Below are 4,990 nucleotides of genomic sequence, written 5' to 3'. Positions count from 1 at the left end.
TCCGCCGCCGCCCGCCCGCCCCCCCCGCCCAGCCCCTCGGCTGGGCCACTTCGGGTCAAAGCAGCGACGTGAAAGAGGAAAAGCGAGCCAGCTGCTCACCGCGGTTCTGGCTTTAATTCGAGTTTTGACTTTTCCTGCCGCACTGCCTTCCGCTGCGTACCCTCGGCGGCGTGTTTCCGGCTCGCTCGCTGAGAGGCAGGCTGTGGTTCTTACTGGATCTCCTGGGGGATTAACCCTCTACCCGGCATGCAGTTCCGGACGAGGGCCTTCCACAAGCTGGTCCAAATGGAGTAAAGGTCAAGTTCACTTTGGTGCAAAGACATTTGGAAGTCCAGGCCCAGTGTACTCGAAGTATGCGTTCTCATCAACGTTTGAAGATCCCTGTGGCTCGCGTCGCCCCACCCCTCCCTCTCCGGGAAGGCCACCCCACGTCTGTGCTCACGGTGGAGGAGGGGCGGCTTTGCCTGAGTCCTCTGCGGTCTACTCCAGGACTCAGCTGCGTGCGGGAGGAGTCGTACTGACCCAGCGGCCCACTTCTGAGCTCACGCTCCGGAGACACACCTTCCTGCCGCCACGACCGTGAGCACGCAGCGCGGTCTTGGCTTCCATGCCTGTCCCCTCCTCAGGGTCCCTGTGGGACAGGTCCGGGCGCCGAGCACTGCTTCTGGCACATGGTAGCACCGTGGTCATTAAAAGAAACCGATCTGGACAGAGACTGGGAGCAGAAGCCCCTCGGGTCCCCGAGCCCGCAGCGGTGGCGAGCTGCGGGACCGTGTGTCCGAGCAGATGTCCACGGCGCAGACCCAGTAAGCAGCTGGCGACGTGTCCGGTGACGGGGTTTGTGCCGTGTGGGCTCCCAGGAGCCATCCTGGCACAGCGCGGGGAGCCCGGACAGAGGCTGTATGCGGTGACCCTGCGGTGCAGCTCGGCCGGAAGCCCACACCAGGCCCCACCATCAGGACTGCCAGAGGGGTGGCCTCACCAGCCCATGGCCACAGAGGGCCTGCCTGGTGGGAGGTGACAGGTGCGGTTAGGTCGTGCTGCCGGAGAGGATGTGGGCACTCTGCAGGCCTCACCCATGGCCCTGTGGGAGGCGTGGGGAGGGCGGTTCCTTCCCGGTGGACCCTCACCTCCCTCTGCAGCCTCCCGCTGCCCCCGCCTGCAGGCCCCAGCTGGTCGGCTGTAAGGGGAGCCCCAGATCTGAGCGGGCATGCTGGTCATGTTCACTGATCCCAAAGAGCACGCCGGGAGGTGCTGCTGGGAAGCCACACACTTGCCCCTGTGGCTGGGGTGCTCTGCTGCGGGCAGGGCAGGGACTGGACCGTGCCCTGCACAGGCTCAGGTGAGACCAGGGTACTTACATCACCTGTAAAGGTCCCCACCCCTCCTTATTACTGCAGTCTTATACGATGGCAGGACCGAAGGGCCCGTGAACATAACAGGTGGAGACATCCCGAGACCCGCCCCCCCAAAGCCTGTCTCTGGTGCCAAAGCGGGTGGGGACAGCAGAGTCCTCCCAGATCCGCACAGACTCCGTCCACGGCAGGGTCTGGCCCTGGCCTGCAAGGTTTGAGGGTGATAAAGATCAGGCTATCTGTCAGCGGTTGCAGAGCTCGACATGAATCCGGTGCCTCTGATCCCGGGGTGTGGATGTGGGGGAGGGCGCAGACCTTCGGAGCTGCCGGGCCTTGAACCGGTTCCCCAGGGTAAGGGCGTGGCCAGGAGATGGTCACGGCCCGCTGACCAGCAAGCAGCCAGGTCTGGGGCTCAATGTTCAGGATGTACAGGGGCACCCTACGTTAGAGCCATTTCTGGTTATTTGAAAATGACTGCACGGCATTGAAGAACTGTCTCTCACACCGAGCACAAAGAACTCCCGCTTCTTTTACTGGTAACACTTGCTCTTTGTTCGCTCGTTTCTCCGTAGGGTGTGCGTGCTTACCGGAGACAGTGACGAATCACTCCCCAGGGGCTTGACCATAATCCCTTCTCCTCCGTTCTCCTCCGTTCTCCTCCCGGGATTTTGGGCGCGCCGTACCGGCCAGCGCGATCTTCACGCTGCTGGGTCTTGGACTGGAACATGAGGTTAGCCACGTGGCGCCCAGCAGCCGTACCCCACCGCCGGCTGCCCACACGCTGCTTAATCATCATTACGAGCTGCGTTATGTCCCCCACAACACTCGCAGTTTGAAACCCTTGCCCCGAGTAACTCGGGGTGTGACCAGGCTGACTGCGACCACTGGGCAGGCCCCGGTCTGCCATGACTGGTGTCCTCGTACCAAGAGGAGAACGGGACACAGACAGACACACAGCAAAGGCCGTGTGCAGACCCAGGGCGGAGACGGCTGTCCGCCAGTCAAGGACAGAGGCTCGGAGGAGACCTTGACCTAGACATCTGGCTGCCGGAATGCCAGGCAATCAGTTTCTGCCATTGGGCGGCGCCTTGGGCACGTCCTTACGCAGCCGGGCAGGGGTGGGGCGGGGGGGGGCGGGAGGGCTGCTCCTGGTGGTGCTCCGAGTCCTCCTCTGTGTAGGACAAACCCTCAGTGGGACACAAGTAAATGCAACTAAAATGAGGGCCCTATGAGGCCAGCAGGTGGCATGGTGGTTTAGGCACTAGACTCCCACATGATGGGTTGCAGTTCAAGTCCCAGACCTAGCAGCGTGAAAATCACACCAGGCATGTCTACATGTGTGTCCAAAATCTCAGGAGAGTGGAGGAGAAAGGACTGTGGTGTGGCCATTCCCTCTGAGGGGTGGCTTCTCACTTTCCCTTTCTCTGTCTCTCTCTTCAGCAAGCACACATACCCTATGTAAAAAAAAATTTAAAAATTAATTAATTAATTAATTAAAACCTTAGCATGATCTGGGTGGATGAAGATTTTCAAGTAGGGAGGAGAAGCTGCACATGAAGTCCTGGAGGAAAGCGCTGAGTGGGTTATGGAAAAGGAAGATCCCAGTGCTCCAGGGCTTTGAATGAAGCGGTCCGAAAACCTAAAGGCGGGAAGGTGTGGGCTGGACCTTTGACCATGGCAGGACTTTGGGAAGAGGTGGAAAATTTAGAGAAAATGGGAAGGCATGCTATGAACCAAAACATGGGCAGGCCGGGAGCCTGGGCAGAGTTCTGTTTTCACTTGCTAGGGGGCGTGGGGGCTGAAACCAGAAGGGGAGACAGGGCTCCCGAGAAGAGGGGACAGTGACAGAAAGTCCCGAGCAGGAGCGTGGCCCGAAAGTCTGATAGCCGGTGCGTCTGTCCTGGCTCCGGGCCGCCCTGGGCCTGTGCCCGCATGTGCCGAGCCTTGCTCTGGAGCTGCTGCGGCCACCATCGCACTGTGGCATCACAGAGCTGGCTCCCCACCCTGAGCCACCGCAGGGCTGTGCTCGGAGTTGTAAGGGAAAGATTGGTGCGTTTCCATTCTACCGGGGGATACCGAGGTCCGCCAGCTTTGCTCAGAGGGACAAGGGGTCTTTACAAAGCTCACGGACAACGGGGATTAAGGACAAAACTGCATAGACTTCAACAATTTTTGAAACAAAATAAACTCATACCTTAATTCCCTTTTTCCACACATCGTTGAAGTTCCTCTCTTAAAACTATGTAGGCCAGCGGCCAGCAGATGGCGCAGCGGTTACGTCGCTGGGCTCCATGTAGTCCTGGACCGGGTGGCTTGAAACTCACGCTGGGCACATGTGCGTGCGTGCCCAAGGTCCTGAGAGAACGGAGAAAGGACTGTGGTGTGGCCATCCCCCGGGGCTGGGGGTGATTTCTCGCTTTCCCTCTCATTGTCTCTGTTTCTCTCTCTTTGGAAAGAGCAAATGCACTAAGCAAAATACGATTTTTTTAATTATGTAAGCTGATGAAATCAAAATCCCTTCTCCTTTTTCTCATTGGCAGCCAGCCTTCATTATATTTTCTACTGTTGTGAAATCACTAAACAAATACATATATTCTCATACATACATATGCATCATTTTTTCCTGCCCAGATAACCCTGTTTTTATTTTTGCAATCTGTGCCGATCTGTGCATCCTGGGTAGCTCCTTTACCTTCTGTTTCGGGTCATCAGAGGTACAGGCGAGGTCCCCTCCGGCCCGGTCAGCTGGGCCTCCACAGGCGGGGGTTGGCATGGTTGGTCATAGACCAGCCCCCAGCGGTCCCCCAGCATGCTCACCCTCCCTGCAGCGGCGGGAAAGCCCGTGTCCACCCTGTCTGAGGCTGCAGGCTTAGGGAGCAGAACCAGGGCTCCACTCGGGCTGGCCCACCCTCCTCACTTCCCGCCCCTCCCCTCCTCCATCACCAATCACAAAAACGGGGTCACGGAATACTTGGGCAGGTAAAGCGGGTTGATTTGGGGATCTAAGTGTGTCTCTAATAAAACACTGGACCTGGGTCCAGCAGGTGCATAGTGGTTAGGGTGCTGGACTCCCACGTGTCTGACCGTGTTTCAGGTCCCAGACCTGGTAGCTTGTTTTCTCAATTTCTCTGTCTGTGTCTCCCTCTGGTCAAATTAAAAAATAATGATAATGAATAAAATAAAATAAATAATTGTAAAGAAAACAAACAAAAAGGCAACTATCAGGCAGTCTCTGTATCGCAGCGCATTAAGCAGCCTATTTTTTATTTCCTTTGAGAGGTTTTTGCTACAGGGCGCGTGCGCTCGCCAGACAGAGAGACAGAAAGCGAGAAATCAGCCCCTGGGGTGGCCACACCGCAGTCCTTCTCCTCCGTTCTCCTCTCGCACTAATACTCGCCCAGCGTGAGTTTAAGCCACCGGGTCCGGGACTCGGACCACGGTCGACTACATGGGAGTCCAGCGACACAGCCATTATGCCAACTGCTGGTCCCCTGACCCAGGGTTTTAAAAAGTTCCTTTGATCCATGAGCGAGAGACTCACGCAGGGCGACAGACAGCCCCCCCGCAGGGCCGGCCCCCGTGTAACCCCAGCCCCGGGCCCAGAGGTGCACAGACGGCAGCCCTGGGACCCGGCA

Source organism: Tupaia chinensis, unplaced genomic scaffold (assembly GCF_000334495.1).
Source record: "Tupaia chinensis unplaced genomic scaffold, TupChi_1.0 Scaffold000088_1, whole genome shotgun sequence".
NCBI lineage: Eukaryota > Metazoa > Chordata > Mammalia > Scandentia > Tupaiidae > Tupaia > Tupaia belangeri.
Note: the sequence above shows the minus strand (reverse complement) of the source record.